The sequence below is a fragment of the Helianthus annuus genome, chromosome 3 (genome assembly GCF_002127325.2).
Source record: "Helianthus annuus cultivar XRQ/B chromosome 3, HanXRQr2.0-SUNRISE, whole genome shotgun sequence".
Lineage (NCBI taxonomy): Eukaryota > Viridiplantae > Streptophyta > Magnoliopsida > Asterales > Asteraceae > Helianthus > Helianthus annuus.
This window is the reverse complement of record NC_035435.2, coordinates 2,951,517-2,970,535: the sequence shown is the minus strand read 5'-3', so window position 1 is coordinate 2,970,535 and position 19,019 is coordinate 2,951,517.

Sequence of the window (19,019 nt, the reverse complement as noted above, 5' to 3'; positions counted from 1 at the left end):
TCCACGTGCAAGACTCAACATCCTAGGTAATAAGGTTTATGTTTATTGCCTACATGCTAGAATTGCATAGAACATTGCTCGTAGTATGCTTAGATTTCATTGCTCACTACTTGTTATTGCTTGAGAACACCTATGTGCTTACACTCTTCTGTCATCGCACTACTCGCGAACCATTCTCATTTACACTACTTTTACTATGAAGATCATGTCTGGACGTGTGAACATGACTCAAGACCAGTTGACGACACTTATCAATGAACGAGTAGCTGCGGCACTTGCAGCTGCAAACGCAGGAGGTCAACACGCTCATCAGCCCGTTTGCACTTTCAAGAACTTCATGGACTGTCGTCCAGGCACATTCAGTGGCACCGAGGGGGCAGTGGGACTCCTCCATTGGTTTGAGAAGTTAGAGTCGGTATTCGAAATGTGTGAATGCCCTGAGGATCGCAGGGTGAAGTACACCACTGGCACGTTGGAAGGAATCGCGTTAACTTGGTGGAACGCGCAAGTGCAGATCTTAGGGTTGGCAGCTGCTAACGCCACCCCTTGGAATGACTTCAAGGAACTGATTAAACGTGAATACTGCACTCGAGAAGACATCCACAAGCTGGAAGATGAGTTCTATCATTTGAAAATGACTGGGTCAGAGATTGAAGCTTACACTAAACGGTCGAACGAGCTGGCCGTGTTGTGTCCAACTATGGTGGACCCTCCTATCAAGCGCATTGAGTCGTACCTCAAGGGATTAGCGCCAGAGATCCAGAGCCATGTGACATCGGCTAATCTTGATAATATCCAGGCTATTCAGCGCCTTGCTCATCGTATTACGGATCAGGCAGTGGAACAAAACAAGCTGCCAAAACGCATCAGGGCTACCACTACTGCTGTTACTACTTATGCTACTCCCAGTGACAACAAGAGAAAATGGGAGGGGGATTCCAGCAGGGGATCAGTTTCCGTGCAGTCTCAAGCACAGCAACGTAAGACAAACGACTACCAGAATCCGAGTCAGCAGACATCAGGCAGTCAGGGGCAGGGTGGATATCGGGGAATTCACCCACTGTGTAATAAGTGCCACAGACACCACAGCGGGCGGTGTCGTAAGGAGCGTTGTCAGAGATGTCTCAAGATAGGGCATGAAGCTAAAGACTGCAGGAGTTCGCGACCTGCAAATCAGAATCAGCAACACCCACCACCAGCTCCACAGAACCCGCAGCAGCAGCAACAGCGGGGCAATAGGGGATGTTTTCAGTGTGGGGCTGAAGGTCATTTCAAGCGTGATTGTCCCCAGTTGAACCAGAACTAGAATCGCAACAATAACAACAATCAGGGAAATGGCAATAACAACAACAATGGTGGGAACAACAATGGCAACGAAGCTAGGGGATGAGTATTTGTGCTGGGGCAGGGAGAAGCGAGAAATGATCCCAACGTAGCCATGGGTAAGTTTCTTCTTGACGACTTTTACGTTACTGTTTTGTTTGATTCGGGTGTGAATACCAATTATATGTCTTTGAAAGTTAGTCGAATGTTAAAACGTACACCAACTCCCTTGAACACCCAACGTGTCGTAGTGTTAACTAGTGGTAAAGGTCTAGAGGCCGTACATAGTTCAGGGTTGTAGTTTTATCCTCGCTGGTCAGACGTTCCCTATCGACCTCATTCCTATAGTTCTGGACAGCACCTATAGCTCACACACCGTACCGCATAGCTCCATCCGAATTGGAAGAACTATCGACGCAGCTACAAGAACTCTTGGATAAGGGATTCATCCGACCTATCTTTTCGCCTTGGGGAGCTCCAGTATTATTTGTGAAAGAGAAGGATGGCACTTTCAGGATGTGCATCGATTACCGCGAACTGAACAAGGTCACAGTGAAGAACCGCTATCCTCTTCCACGCATTGACGACTTATTCGACCAGTTGCAAGGGTCAAGTTACTATTCCAATATTGATATAAGGTCAGGGTATCATCAGCCGAGAGTCCGGGATGAGGACGTCTCCAAGACAGCATTCAGAACTCGCTACGGTCACTACGAGTTTCTAGTCATGCCAATTGGGCTTACGAACGCGCCTGCCGTATTTATGGATCTGATGAACAGGGTGTGCAAGCCGTATCTTGACAAGTTCGTCATCGTTTTCATCGACGACATTCTGATCTACTCCAAGAGTCAGGAGGAACACGAGCAGCACTTACGTCTTATCTTGGAACTTCTTCGAAAGGAGCAATTGTACGCTAAGTTTTCAAAATGCGACTTCTGGCTTCGAGAAGTCCACTTTCTAGGCCATGTGGTGAACAGGGATGGGATCCATGTCGATCCATCCAAGGTAGATTCGATCAGGAATTGGCCTGCACCGCGTACTCCAACAGAAATACGCCAATTCTTGGGTTTGGCGGGGTACTACAGGCGATTCATTAAAGACTTCTCCAAGATCGCACAGCCGCTCACTATGTTGACACAGAAGGGTGTTACCTATCGTTGGGGTAACACACAAGAAACTGCCTTTCAGTACCTGAAGGATAGACTATGCAGCGCACCTATTCTCTCATTGCCAGAGGGCACGGATGATTTTGTGGTCTATTGTGACGCATCGATACAAGGGCTTGGTTGTGTATTGATGCAGCGGGATAAAGTTATTGCCTATGCTTCACGTCAACTCAAAGTTCATGAACGGAACTACACGACGCACGATTTAGAGCTGGGAGCTGTTGTTTTCGCGCTCAAGATATGGCGACACTACCTGTACGGTACCAAGTGCACAATTTACACCGATCACAGGAGTCTCGAGCATATCTTCAAGCAGAAGGAATTGAACATGCGTCAACGACAATGGGTCGAACTGCTTAACGATTACGAATGCGCTATTAAGTATCATCCAGGCAAAGCCAACGTTGTGGCTGACGCTCTCAGTCGAAAGGACACTCTACCTAGACGCGTACGAGCCTTGCAGCTCACTATTCAGTCCAGTCTTCCTGCACAAATACGAACTGCTCAGATGGAAGCATTAAAGCTCGAAAACGCCAAAGCTGAAGCTTTACACGGCTCAAGGCAACGAATGGAACAAAAGGAAGACGGCGCATACTATGTAACGAGGCGTATTTGGGTCCCACTTTATGGCGGCTTACGGGAGCTTGTAATGGACGAAGCTCACAAGTCTCGCTACTCGGTACATCCAGGGTCGGATAAAATGTACCACGACATCAGAACTACATACTGGTGGCCTGGCATGAAAGGCCACATAGCGACTTACGTTGGCAAGTGTTTGACATGTGCAAAAGTCAAAGTGGAGTATCAGAAACCAGCGGGCCTACTTCAGCAACCCAAGATACCGCAATGGAAATGGGAAGAAATTTCCATGGATTTTGTTACAAGCCTACCCAGATCCCAGCGTGGGAATGATACTATATGGGTGATTGTGGATCGACTCACCAAGTCTGCACACTTCCTGGCTATAAAGGAAACGGATAAGTTCTCCACCCTCGCAGACGTTTATCTTAAAGAGGTTGTTTCGAGGCACGGGGTGCCCACCTCCATCATTTCGGATCGTGATGCACGATTCACGTCAGAGCTATGGCAAGCGATGCACAAATCTTTTGGCTCACGATTAGACATGAGCACAGCTTATCACCCTCAGACGGATGGGCAGTCTGAGCGCACGATTCAAACCTTAGAAAAACATGCTTCGGGCATGTGTTATTGATTTCGGCAACAGCTGGGAAAAGCACCACCCTTTTTGGTGGAGTTTTCATACAACAGCAGTTATCACACCAGCATACAAGCCGCTCCACTCGAGGCATTGTACGGACATAAATGCCGGTCACCTCTCTGTTGGGCAGAGGTGGGGGATAGTTAGATTACAGGTCCTGCAATGGTAGTTGACGCTACTGAACGAATTGCACAGATACGACAACGCATGGCGGCAGCTCGTGATCGCCAGAAAAGCTACGCTAATAAACGCAGAAAACCGCTCGAATTCCAAGTTGGGGATCGAGTGCTACTCAAAGTTTCACCCTGGAAGGGTGTGGTTCGATTTGGTAAACGAGGCAAGCTCAATCCACGGTATGCTGGACCATTCGAAATCACTGAAAGAATAGGCTAAGTAGCCTACAGACTGAACCTACCAGCTGAACTCGGTGCAGTTCACAATGTATTTCACGTGTCGAATCTGAAGAAGTGCCTGTCAGATGAGACCCTCATACTTCCTTTTAAGGAACTCACTATCGACGAACGGTTGCAGTTCGTCGAGGAGCCAGTTGAAATCACGGACCAGGATGTTAAGGTCCTCAAAAGCAAGAGAATCCCTCGTGTTCGAGTTCGTTGGAACTCCCGACGTGGCCCAGAGTACACCTGGGAACGCGAAGACCAAATGGAAGAAAAGTACCCTCAGTTATTCGAAACCAATGCAACCACTACTGAGGCTGAAGCTACTACTGCCGAATTTCGGGACGAAATTCCAAATCAACGGGGGGGTGATGTGACACCCCAGGAAAACCAATGAACATTACAGCTTACCTAGCTTCCTCAGTGAGTGCGTACCAAATTTCGGGACGAAATTTCTTTTAAGTTGGGGATAATGTGACAACTCGAATTTCCAAGATTTCTATTGCGCATTTATTGCACGTTCATTTATTATTTAGTTGTTTACTTGCACAATTGATTGCTTTGAAATTGTATACGTTTTGGATGCAATGAATCGTATTGTGTGATTGTGCATGGTTGTTTGTTAATTGTGAAAGACTTGGTAAATATATAAACTTGGTGGTGAAACTGTGGAATTGTTTGAGATGGTGTGCTTGTGTAAAATATGATACTTAGGGAGGAAAAGTGTAATTAGTGAAATCCTAGAGATTTATAACCCTAATCCCTTTTCACTAATCATTTGACAAAACCAAAGCACGTACTTTACATTCTCTGGCAATCATCACCAAATCATTGGCAAGATATTCATCACTCTTGATTTCACATTTCTCTAGAATCAGTACAAGGTAATTGTTAATGATTGTTTGTTGATTATTTGATTGATACCAATTCTTAATTCTTGTAATCCTTGCAAACCCTAGTTCTTCATATAATTATCCTGTGATTTTTGATTGAATCTGAAATATTGTGATAATGATGATGATGATTAGTTGCATGCTTGATAGATTGTTTTTGTGATGATTATTGTTGTAAAACTATTGATGATTGATTGATTCTGCATTATGAAAACATGAATTAGGGTTTTTGGATCGTAGAAAACAAGAACGTAACTGTTGAGTGTATGAAGTGTAACTGTTACAATCACAATGAACGCATGATTATTTGTTTGGTCTGAGTTTTATAAATCAAGTGTTGTCCGAACTTTATTAACATAGGAGTCTGAGTTTTGTACCTCTTGTCCAAGTCCGACTTTTATAGGGAAGGGAATAGTCCAAATTTTTTAAGTGATGATTGAACCATGTCCGACTTTTATGTAACACATGGGAGTCCGATCTTTGTGATATTATATTGTCCCGAGTTTTGATTGAAATATAACTAGTCCGAGTTTCAGGGTTGGGGGATGAGTCCGAATTTTTAATGGTGGTACTTGTCCGACTTTTGGACTTGTAACTCATGGTCCGAATACTTGATGTTGTGGTGTCCGAGCTTTATAACAAATGCATCATAGTCCGACCTTTTTGATGGGATGTGTCCGAGTTTTAACAATGGGAGGGCTTTGGTCCGAGCTTTAATATAAGATGCATCAGTCCGAGTTTGATGATGAATACACCTTATGGTCCGAGTTTCTTAGCCCATCTACTTGTCCGACTTTTAAACCCCCACACCCCATGGTCCGACTTTTGAACAAGGAACCCCCCCCCCTTCACTTCTTGTCCGAGTTTATATGCTTGTGGGGGTGTTACATCTTGTCCGAACTTTATAACATGGTTGATTGTCCGAGTATTAACTAGGAAGCTTAGCCTGAATGTTTGATGGTATAATGAAGTAGCTTAATTGTTTTCTATTCACATGATCTGATTATTGGTTAAGTTGTTAACTTACTGACTCTATTAGTTTATCATTTCCGTTACGTATGTTAACCCTACTAAGTATGTTATGAATAACCATGATAGTGCAAACTGTAAATGACACTTACGTGAAACATGAATTGCACGACTTTGTTTATCTGCTTACGTGATACGTGATAATTGCTTAAGTACATGTTATGATATAGACTGCATGCGTATCATTACGAACATGAACTGATTGGTTACACGTGCATACAATAGGACTCGACTGATTACTTGTGAACACATAACATAGCATACCGAGTAAACCAAGGTGAGTTCACACAGCCAAGGCATGGGGTTCCCAGGGTGGGAATGGGATTGATTTATTTGTTTGTACTTCTTAGATAATGGAACGTATTGATATGATCCTCGGGGGAGGAAGGTGATTGGTTAAGATACTGCTAGACTAGTGATGCTTATAGAACTGATCTTCGCACACACGCCGGGGTTGGCTGCGATAATATGACTGATCTTCGCACACATGCCAGGGTTGGCTGCGATAATATGACTAATCTTCGCACACATGCCTAGGAAAGGCTGCGAACTATACACTAAAACTTCGCACAGGTGCCGGGTGGCGGCGATACAAACATACCTAGTCTAGAATACTTGAGAATTTTCCCTAATCTTCGCATACATGCCTAGAGGGCTGCGATACGAACTAATACGAAATACGACTTAACGAACGAACACAAGGCTTACTATACTATTACAATTACTGAACTATAAACTGTGAACTCGCTCAACTAGTTGTTGATCCTCTGTTACATGCCTTGCAGGTCGTTAGATACATGGAGCTTGCACAGGGAGGAGCAGGTCGTTGTGGGGCATGGATCTTGAATGCTTAATTAAACATTTTATGACATCTTATACATTATCGCTTATGTTGGGTTTACTTACATGCTTCCGCTACTTAAAAAAAATGTTTGGTTTTGAACATCAATCATGTCGTGATGAATTACATTATCTACTTTTATTAATAAATGCTGTGTTCGATATGATTGGTGGCTTGATCCTGGTCAGTCACGCTCCCAAGCGGTGATACTCCGCAGGTGGATTTTGGGGGTGTGACACTTAACAACCCCCGTATGAACGGGTGCTGAGTCCAAACTATAGTACTATGTTGCTAAGGTAGGTGGATAGCACTCCACGTGTAAACATAATAAACAGCATTCATTTAGTCAAGTAGCACATGCAAATGGTTAGCGTTCAATGAGTTTGTGTTTGATTGTGATTTGATAGGTAACGTATATAACACCCAAAAGTGCCGAAAGCAAAAAGGGATCGAGTATACTCACAGTGATTGACTATGGATTGAAGGGAGCCGCTGAGAGTAGGGTTAGCCTGAATAGTTCGATAGCATGACAATGAGTAACGTGGAAAAATAAGACAAGTGTGAATGGATCGAATGGGCTGGTCGATCGAACAGCAGGTTCGATCGAACGGTCTGTTCGATCGGCTGGTATATCCGATTGGACAGTCTTGTTCGATCGGCCGGTAGGCTCGATTGGTTGGGCCATTCGAGTGGATTGTTTCTTCCTCTGGTGTGCTTGTGTTTGAGGATTTGAACTTTTGAAGTTTTCGTTGTAGTATATGAGAACACAAAAATGTCCTTGCCTTTCAGGTCGATCGATCGAACGGTCCGTTCGATCGGCTGGCTTAATCGATCGACTGGCTTAATCGATCGACTGGGGACTTTAGAAGTGGTTCTCAACAGAATGTCACTCGATCGAACAGTCTGTTCGATCGGCTGGCATTCCCTACTACGAACGAGTTGTGAAAACGATTAAGTGTTGAAGAGTAGTATCTCATGATCCGAAGAGTAATGTTCACCAACGCAGTTCGATCGAACATCTCTTCCTCAATACTATGCTTCATGAAATTTTAAAAGTGTGGGACCATGTGCTAGCCGATCGGCTGGCCCGGTCAATCGGCTGGTATGTCTGATCGGCTGGGCTGTTCGAACAGCCTAGCCGTTCGGCCAGCAAGTCTGACCTGGTCGGCCTTTCGTCTAACGCTTGGCTGTTTGATTATTTGTCATTCTTTCATGGTATCTTGACAACGAGTTGAACTATGATAACCTCCGTTCCTACTTGTTTCTTTGGCTCGGACAGGAATCACCCAAGTCCGGCCGGTGAACGGTTCGGGACGTTGGTTTAGAGTTTAACCCAAAATCGGTGAACCTTGTATATAGAATCCGAATCTTGAACCTCTTAACTGTTAGAATGATTAGTTAGCCGGTTCAAGCTCCGTTTCTACCAATTTTAAGGCTTCGAGTGTAAAAATGTTTGAAGAATGTTGGAAATCATTCATAAAAATGTTAAGATTCGTAAGAATCTTAGTTTGTGTATGTGGAAATCAGTCAGATCTAAGCTATTCATGTTTGAATGAGGCCAAAGTTTGATGTTCTTCAAGAACACCATGATGACATCACCCAAGAACACTTAGATCTTGGTGATTTCACGGTTAGAAATCGAGTTTTGAAAGATAGAAAGGTGTAGAATCAAGTAATGATAAAAAACGTACAAGAATTAGAGCGAAAACTTACCGGAGTTGAGAGAAATCTGAGAAAAGGTGAAGAAGAAAGCTGGTACGGTCAGAGCTTTCCAAAAATGGAAAGTGTGACAATGACAGCCCTATTTATAGGCTCCAAAAGAGGAAAGTGGCAGCCGATCGGCCAGGAGCTCCGATCTAGTGGGCTGCTCGATCGGCTGGCAAGATGCTAGCCGATCGGCTGGCCTGTTCGATCAGGATGCCTCCTGTTAGATCCGCGACACACTTCGAGTATTTTGCGACGATTTTTGACGTTTCGATTTCGATGAACGATGGTACGAATACGGTACGGTTCCTAGTCAAATTACTTTCAGTCCTAACCACTATATCTGCATACAAGCATCTACATTTCACGTCTCGATGTCGGTTTTGATTGGGTTCGATTGCTTTTCGAGTTTCGATTCGATTTTCGATTGATTCGCTTGAGTACCACACCAAACATATAAGTAAACACGCACAAGTAACACATAAGGCACACACACACGTAATACAATACCAGAGTTCACATTATTCGAATCTCGAGTTTGATTGATGAATTGATTAACTTTATCGCATTGTTACTTCCTACAATTCACATTCGTAATTCGGTCGCATTGATTAAACATTCGATCATTTCATTTATACAACACTTACTCCACATAATACAAAAGTAAAAAGATCATTAACAGTCAAAGAAGTCAAAGTTGACTTGGACTTTGACTTTGACTTTGACATTCGAAAACACGGGGTGTTACAAAAATTATGGTTAAAACTCATTTTAGACTCAAAAGGGCATTTTTAGTCCTTTTAAAAGCCTAGTTTACGATTATATGCGTAAACTCAGTTTATGTCCAGATTATAAACATCAAAATATGTTAAACATATTAACATATCAGTACATAATTCAATTGCAAGCTTATTTGTGTCTAAAACCTTACTTTTGTTAAAAAGGGCATAAAGGTCAAAGTATGGCATAAATACGGAAACTTGCATAAAACTCAGATTCCTAGTCCGATCGTGTAATATAACCTTATAGGATTATACTACATTATATTACGATCATAACGGAACCTAAAGTCAATAGCATACTAGTCTAATTGGTTTATAACCAAAAGTCAACGTAGAAGTCAAACTACGCGACTTTCGGTTACGAACGACCCTAAAACGGGAATTGACGAGTAGAACATGTTTACACATGTTCTAATAATTATTACCGAGTTGTTTAAGTGATTAAACATATTTTAGAACATTTCTTAACTCATATCGTAATCATTTTAAAAAGTGGCCCGTTGACTTTTTAATTTAATATTACTTTGACTCGTCAATTGACCAAGCAAACGTGATTCTTAGAAGGTGCCCTTTTGAGGGATTAACACCTACCTAATTATGGTCACGTAACCATGTTCGTTGTGAACCATGGCTTGACCGTTTAAGGTCTAACTAAAAGTCAAAGCGTTATTACGATAACGCTTGACTTTTGGCTTAAAAGCCTATAAAACGGAAATTAGTGGCTAAAGACACTTACAAAGGGCCCTAGCAATCTTTTCTACTAAAAATGAGCTTCCTTATGGTCAGGAACCTCCAGGAAGTAGAATAGAATGAGAAAGAAGAAGAATGGTGCAAGTGAAAATGAAAGACTCATGGCCTATTTATACTAACTTGAGAAGAACAAGATCTTGACAAGTGTTGAACGGGATTCATAGGATTATTACATGTGTAATACCAGGTTTTTAAACCATTAACATGCCCCTAGATTGGTTAAGAGGTTTGTGTGATGGCCAAGCAAAACAATAATCAAAACAAATAAATAAAAAAATTTATAATCTGCAGATACGGTCGCTGGCGGCCCGCGACCGCCCTCGGTCCATTCGTACGCGGCCCGCGAGCCGGTGTCCGGCTCATCACAAGTTTGGCAGCTCAGCAGCTTTTGCCCCTGGATCTTTTGTATGCTTTTTAAACTTTTAAAGTTTACACTTTAAGCACAAAATTTATAATTCTCATTCGAAAGGTTAACGTATGTCATGGAAGCCCTTAATGAGCATGCTTAGGCACGCCCGGGAGTACGACCGAGCATTACCGCTGGTTTATTTAAAAGGTCACTAAAAGCATAGTTTCGTATGTTAACGCTTTTAGTCCTTCTTACGCACAAAGTCGTGCGTAATATCGTTTAACGATATCAAAGCCTTACATAGCTCATATTAGGCATTCCCGTGAGTATTATGGAACATCACGATGCTCTGGTTTTGTTAAAAGGTCATTCAGAGGTAAGAATTAACATGTTGACACTTTTAACCTTTTTAACGCACAGCTTTTGAATTATATTGCAAACGATTTCGTTTATCCAACAAGTAGCTTATTAAAAGAATACGAATACCGTATAAGGTCACTCAGAGGCTTAGTTTAAGCATGTCGAAACTTTTAGTCCTTGAATATTCAAAGTTTTCATCGTTTGGCAATAATAGTCCCTCCTACTCAACTTTTGACTTAATTAGGATTAGGGGCACGTGTCAACACATAATTGAACACGAGTTTACGAGGTGTTACAGAGTAGTATGAGTATGAGTCCATTGTGGTTTTAATCCTTGAAGATGTAATTGCAAGACTATTTGTCGGGCTTCCAATGTTCACACAGGGTGAAAAACAACCCTTGATGTTGAAACCGGTTTTACCTCATGAAAAGGAAAGAAACAAATTTTTTTATAGAAGCATTGGGATTCAAGGGTTTATGAGTCAAAGTTAACATTCAGATTCAGAAATCAAATGATTTGTACGTGGTTCAATACCAACTCTTCTTTAGTAGTGTTTGTTTGAGAACCTGATTCAGATACACAAATTCATCACCGGTTTCCACAGCACAAACACATACACAGTTAGGGTTTAGAATGTTTGAAGTATTCAGATTTTGTTGGTTTGTCGAGTTCTATAACTACAATCCTTCCTACATTATTGAAAATTACTATATAACAAAGATTTGTTGAAAACCCAACTCTCTTTATAGATATGACTGAGAGTGAGGGTTACTCTGTTATATACATCAATAAATGATTGGTTTAATACCAACTGCTCGAAATCCCTTTCGTTTTTTGGATTGTTCTAACAGATTAAAGAGAATAAACCAATTTTTACCATTTTTTACCATATGCAAACGGGCCGTATACAATTATACAGCCCGTATACACAGTTAAAAAAAATTACCGGATCGTATACAATGTATACGATCATTGTATACAGGCCGTATACTATTATACGAATCGTATACTATGAGTAAAAAATGATTGTATTAGACTCCCTCCCCTCCTTTTCTCTCTCTGACAACCCTAGACCCAAACCACCGCAATCCACCATGATTATATCTCTTCTAGCCACCGGCACCGCCACATGACCAACCTGCTGCAGCCAAAAATGTCCAAACCTCCCCTTTGTAAGTTGCGGCTGTGACACGAGGGTTGTTGCATCGGGAACGAAAGAGGAGACTCAAACTGTCGCTGCACTGTTCTCGTTGTGGTCGACGTATACCAACGGTTCTGCGAAAAAAAAAACATCATCTGTTCATCATTGTTCTTGAAGATGAAGATGAAGAAACGAGGGTTAATTCTCTTTAATCTATTAGAACGATCCTTGTTTTGAGAACCTGATTCTGATTTAAACAATGCACGACATTCGAAGATCCTTGCATTAGATACAATTTGTTGGAATTTGTGGATCAACAGAAATAACTGAAATAACTCGCCATTCTCTTGCACCTGTATACGTTGATTGTGGATTTAACTTGCAAGATACATGGATGCAACTTTGGATTTGATTAAATGTCGTTCTAATCTATATGAACTCGTAGGTGACAGAATGATTGCAAGTGTCCATATGGATGGTACATTTATCGCATCCCCCTATTCCGATACCAAAGAGAATGCAAAGCTTCATGCAGTCGGGGCCGCTTTGTTAAAAATAACAAAACCTAAAACTAGTGATACGGGCCCACAAGAGTTGAGCAAGAAATGGGTCCGTCGCATGATAGAAGATACATATCGTCCGTTCAAGTTCAGCTTCCTGATGCAACTTTTTTGCGAAAGGAAATGAGAGGTCGAAGGTTAAGGATGCTGAGAATTCTACAGCTTCAGTGATGTTATAATTTCATTTGAATTAACTTCACTAGTCAGACAACAATTGTTGAGAACCTGATTCTCGTCTCGAAAGTACTGAACAACAGAAATAACAGCTTTGGTTTCATTAAACGGCTTTGAACGAGTCTATAACACTCGTAATCCTCAACCGGCTTTGAAGCCGGATGGAATATACGAAGAAACTGTTGGAATTTGTGGATTTCGGTTGGTTCAGAAACTTAACAAGAGAAGCAACAGAAGCAACTAAAAAAGCGGTGAACGGTATTTAACGTACACACCGCATTCGAAGATCATTGCATTAGACACAATTTGTTGGAATTTGTGGATTTTGGTTGCTTCAGATCTCTATTCGGTCATCTTTCCTCTCAATTGAATAGACAGACACTTGGTTCAAACTTTCAAAATTCAAATCAAACTAACACAAAGTATCTCGATATGGTTGGTGTAAAAGCTCACATTTTACTACATTGACCATGTCTTTTGAACAATCATCTGCTTTCTGAATCTGAAAGTTAACTAGACCTCTTAAGTTGTCATTCATAACAACTAAGCGTCTGGAGAAGAGTATGTTGATATAGGAGAGTTGATGCACGTAACGAATTTGACAACCGGTCAAATCACACACTACAAAGTGTAAACTTATCGTGTGTTGTAGTTTTAATGAAGAAATGAAGATTGAATATGCAAACCGCATCCGTTTTGTATACGGAAACAGTGGCTATGGGAAATACAAACCCGACATGTCTTCTGTGATGATTAGAACGATCCTTGTTTTTTCACGTACATGGAAAAACAAGGACCATTCACCTCTTTCAACCTACCAAAACACCGTAAACCCCTTCTTTTAATCTATTAGAACGATCCTTCTTTTGTCACGTACATGCGTTTAATTTCTCAAACATCAGCAACCACTAGTAGAAGAACCCGACACGTCTTCATGTTACGGAGAATGTTCTTGAAATTGAAGGAAAAGGAAAAGATTTGTTGAAATCGAAGAAAAGAGTAAAAAAGATGACAGCTTATTAAAAGTAGTAATCACCACCAATCATTTCCTGGTCAAATCACACAATATAAAGTTTAAAGTTATCGTGTGTTTGTAGTTTGGAAAGATGACCGAATAGAGATAGGAATAACAAACTGTGGAGAACTTGTTTGTGTCGGGTTGCAATCACCTCCAATCATTTCCTGGTCAAACCACACAACATTAAGTTTAAAGTTATCGTGTGTTGTAGTTTGGGAAGATGACCGAATAGAGATCTGAATAACAAACTGTGGAGAACTTGTTTGTGTCGGGTTCTTCTGCTAGTTATTCGGAATGTTTCGGATCATCATAGAAGACGTGTCGGGTTCTTCTGCTAGTGGTTTCTGTAACCAATCCAAAATCACCCTTGGTAGTTATTCGGAATCGATAAATAACCAACACGAAGATCTCTGCGATCGCTAAGGTTTCCATCAACGGAATGATCGGTAACGTTACTCTACCTGTGCTCCGATTTAAGCGGCGTGTTCCGATCAACGTTTATCGACATTGTTAAAGTTGATGAAGAGTTTAGAAACCCTAGAATGATTGTGTTTTTACTGGAAAAAACGTGATAGTTGAAAAAACACCATTATATACGGCCCGTATACAGTTATACGGCCTGTATAAATGTGGTAACATCAAAAACCTCCCAAAATAAATCCATTGAGCCGTATACGTTTTACAAATCGTATACAGATGTATACGGCTCGTATAACTATATACAGGCCGTATATAATAAAATAAAAAAAACATTCTCTGCGCATTTTCCTATTCAAAAATATTCTATACGGGTCGTATAATTGTATACGGCCCGTATACACTAGGGGGTGTGAAAATAAGATATAGGGGGTGTGGGAACATGGGGGCCTATAGAAAACGTTTATCTTTTAATTAGGTTTTTGATTATGAGTACACAATCATGATTCATGAGCATTTTATTTTATAGGTTTTTTATTAGGTCACCCGAGGCGACCGTTACGAAGAGTTAATCACGCGTGGTGGTCTGTGATACACCGCCGCCGCTCACAATTATAACGCGTGAACTTTGATAACTCGTGTTGGCCATGACGTGTTGATATATTATATGTTACCATTGAATGATGTTATTGCTGAGAAAATTAGAAAAATAAATAAATTAAACACTATATATATACCATCCACACAAATACATATTTCACCCACACAAATACATAATTTTATACCCCTTTCTTGCATAATTTTTAAAATGGAATTTCCAACCGATTCATTTCCGCTAGACACCGATAGCTCTTCGTCTTTCGACAATGACACGCTTAAATTTTTCAAGAAGGTGTATAACGAACTTGAAGGTTTGAGCCACCCAAAGAAGAAAATGGTGGATCGTGATCGTATACATGCCAACGAAGTGTTAATGAAGGATTATTTTGTGGAGAATCCGGTCTACAATGCCGAAACGTTTAGAGATCGGGTTCGTTTACCAAAAGATTCATTTTTAAAGATTGTATAAGACATCGAAGCAAGCGAAGAATGGTTTCAAGAACGTTACGACGGGAGGGGAAAACGAAGTTTCACGTTGATACATGTCACACCCCAACCGATGGCGGAAACATCGGAGTGAGACGAAATAGATTGCTCGAAACATCATAACACTAGTATTTGCGACAAGTATTTAAATATTAAACTTTATTTCATTTCTAAGGAGTCAATTACAAAGATTGAAATCAAATACAACAACTTGAAATAAAAGAAATACATTACAATAAGAATACAAAATTTAAAATGAGTATCTAGGCATCCTACTATGTTCCATGCATCATCAACGTCAACCTGTAACATGTTTAAAATAATGTGTTAATGCGAAAGCATTGGCGAGTACAGAAGGTTTGTATAAATATAGCATAAGTATAAAAGCATTTTCTCGAATCCACATAACAATTTGTAAACAAGATAACTAGCATGCATCACAATATGTCAAACCCAAGTGTCCACTAGTATTTAGCATCCCTCGCCACAAAAGTGACGAGACCGTTTGTTTAGCATCCACTGCCACAAAAGTGACGATACCATTAAACATTAAATAAGACTTAACAAGACCCCGACGGGCGACGTGCTACTCCTATAGCGCTATATATGTTAAGTTGGGGCTTAGCAAAGTTAATGACATAAAGCATGTATAATCTAGCATGAACCTAAGTAAACAAGTAGCATGTATATAGGATTGAGAGTATAAAGGATGTTTAAGTATGTGATAGTGAAGTTTGTATATTAACATGTTACAAGCCAAAGTGTTTTAAAAGTAAAACGGGTCAAGTGTACTCACAGTTTCGCAAAGTTTCCTTTGGTGATCTTGTGAAGATTTGGAGGTTGGAGCTTCAAAGCTTCCTTTAAAACACTTAGTGTTTTGTTTTAGAACTCTTAGAGTTCTCTTCCTTCCTTGGAAGATTCGAGAGAAGTAGAGAGTTTGAGAAGAAAAATGGTTGGAACACTTAGTGTCCTTTTAGAATTCTTGATTTAGAGAGATTGAGAGAATTAGAGAGATGGAGAGAAGAATGGTGTGAAGAAAATGGTAGAAGGTGGTTGGTATTTTTAGGCGGAGAAGGTGGAAAAAGGGTGAAATATGATTGGTTAAAGAAGGTGAAAGAGGATTGATGAGGTGGAAAGATGATTGGTGGAAAAGGAGGTGGAAAAAGGGTGAAATATGATTGGTTAAATAAGGTGGAAGAGGATTGATCAGATGGAAAGATGATTGATATATTTCTTGTTATTTCTTGAGTATATATTATGTAATTGATTATATAAAAAGTATAATTCAAGTATTGAGGACGTGCGTATAAGTATTTATACGTGTAAATAGTGTCGGTTTGCGTATAAATACGTATTTAAAAGATCGGTTGTGTGAATAACAAATATGTATAAAATATGAATTCTATTATGATTAACGCCTCGAATTGTGAGATTGAAATTAAAATACGAATGTAAGGTCTCTAAAATTTAGAATACGAATACGAACATTTTTAAAATAGAAATACGAAAATACAAGGCGTTACAATACAAAAATGCACATCCGCCATTCGCCAACTAGCGACAGGTAACCCTCCCGATCAATTTGATGAATACTTAGCTATATCGGATAGAACTTCACATGAATGTTTTCAATTCTTTTATAACGCGATCATTAAATTGTATGCCAAAGAGTTTCTACGTAAACCGACGAGACACAACATCACACGTATTTACGCTGCGCATGAGGCTAGATGGCATTTTCCAGGGATGCTCGATAGCATCGACTGTACACATATCGAATGGAGAAATTGTCCAAGAGAGTTGCGAGGGGCGTATGTTAGGGGTGACATCAAAAGACCAACCATCATACTTGAAGCGGTGATGTCGAATGATTTAAAGTTTTGGCATTCATATTTTGGTGTTCCTGGTTCAAACAACGACATCAATGTTTTGTACACATCGTCGTTGTTTCAAAGCGTAACAGATGGTACCACACCCTTCTGTCCATTTTTTGTTAACGGAAGATATTACAGACGAGGCTATCTTCTTGTGGATGGTATCTACCCATCATGGTCTGTTTTTGTAAAAGCTCCTTCATTTCCTGTCGAGGTTAAAGAAAAGACGTTCAAGAAGTTGCAAGAATCGGCAAGAAAAGACGTTCAAAGGGTAGATGGGGCATACTAAACCGACCGGTTCGTGCAATGAATCAAAAAACAACCCATAGCACAGTCTATGCATGTAACATATTGCACAATATGCTAATAAAAGAAGATGGGCGTGCAATATCTCCAGATTGGGTGCCGGATACACAAGTTTCCGTTCCCGAAAATGTCCAACAAGACTTGCGCAATGAAGAACTTCACTTTCGGTTGAGATATGATTTAATTGAACTTGTAGGTTCTTTAGGTTTGGAATTTCCGGATTCGGACGAAGAGTAGGTTTTCTTTATATATCTTTTTATTTTTATATGTGTTTTTTAAGTTGTAACCTAAAATATGTCTAGAAATATTGTTTTTATTTAAATGAAATTATTATTGTTAATTTATAATTTAAAAAAAACATCATTAGTGATGGACACCTCTACTAAAATCCATCACTAGTGATGAAATCAAGTCCAATGACGTGACAGACAATGATTGAGTGTGGTGAGTGTTGGAAAGAGGAGCACCCCTACCCCTTATAAGTACACAATCATGATTCATGAGTATTTTTATTTTATATACAAAGTTTAGTTAATATATTGGGTAAATTACACTTTTCGTCCTTTATGTTTGTATCATATTGCAATGGATGATCTTTAACTTCAATAATTACAGTCACAGTGCTTTATTTGTAAAACTCATTACGCCTTACGTCCTTTAACACTAACCTTGTCAAAATTTTCAATTAAGTATGACATGTGCCTTGCACATGAGGGTAAGTTGGTAATTTTACTATAAAATTAAATTTATATATATATATATATATATAAATGAACATACTCACTCTCTCTCACTCTCTCAACCCTTTTCTCTTTCTCTCTCAATTCCTCATCTTTAGCTTTTCTCCACCACCAGCCCACGTCACCTCCCCAACCTCTGGTAACAACGAGAACCACTAGCATCTTTACAACCACCACCGTCGGAAACTACAAAACTCTAACCACTAGTACTGTATTCAAATGATCGATTGAAATATTCAGACAGCTTGACGATTAAAACTCCACAAATTCCTTATAAAATTTGACTTGCAGTTCATATTAAATCAACAGGGAATGACCATAACATAATGAGACAAAAGCTAGATTATAATAATCATTGTACATGTGCTAACACTAGCAATGTAGTTTTCCTGACAAATCTGAGATTGGTTTCATAATTTTACTAAGCTGTGTAAGAAAAGATAAACCTTCTCCCCATACTGGATTCGAATTTGTGTTTTGGACCACAGTTACCAACAAGAAAAAGCCAGCCAGCACAGACTCAAAATTCCTGATTTGCAGTCAAACCAGTCAAGTGCTTCTATTTTCATAATTCAAAACATTAATAAAAAACAATAATGGAGACGCAAACATAGCCATCGAATGTGTGTTCATATTCATTAGTTGCTCTGTAACCGATCAAAACAAAGCAATACGGTGTCGGTGCCGGAGCTAAACCTAACCCTAAACCCTCGTTTTCCCATTTTTTTTTCTTCTTATTCTTCTGTCGTTTCACCTCAACGGCCGTAGCTGCAGCCTCACGCGCCGCCACAGCTCGCGTCTTGACACAACTACCTAGCAAACGGTCTGCCGGTGGTGGCTTTGTTCTGGTTTTGTCGACGACTACTGGAGAGGCGCGTGCACGGCGGAGTC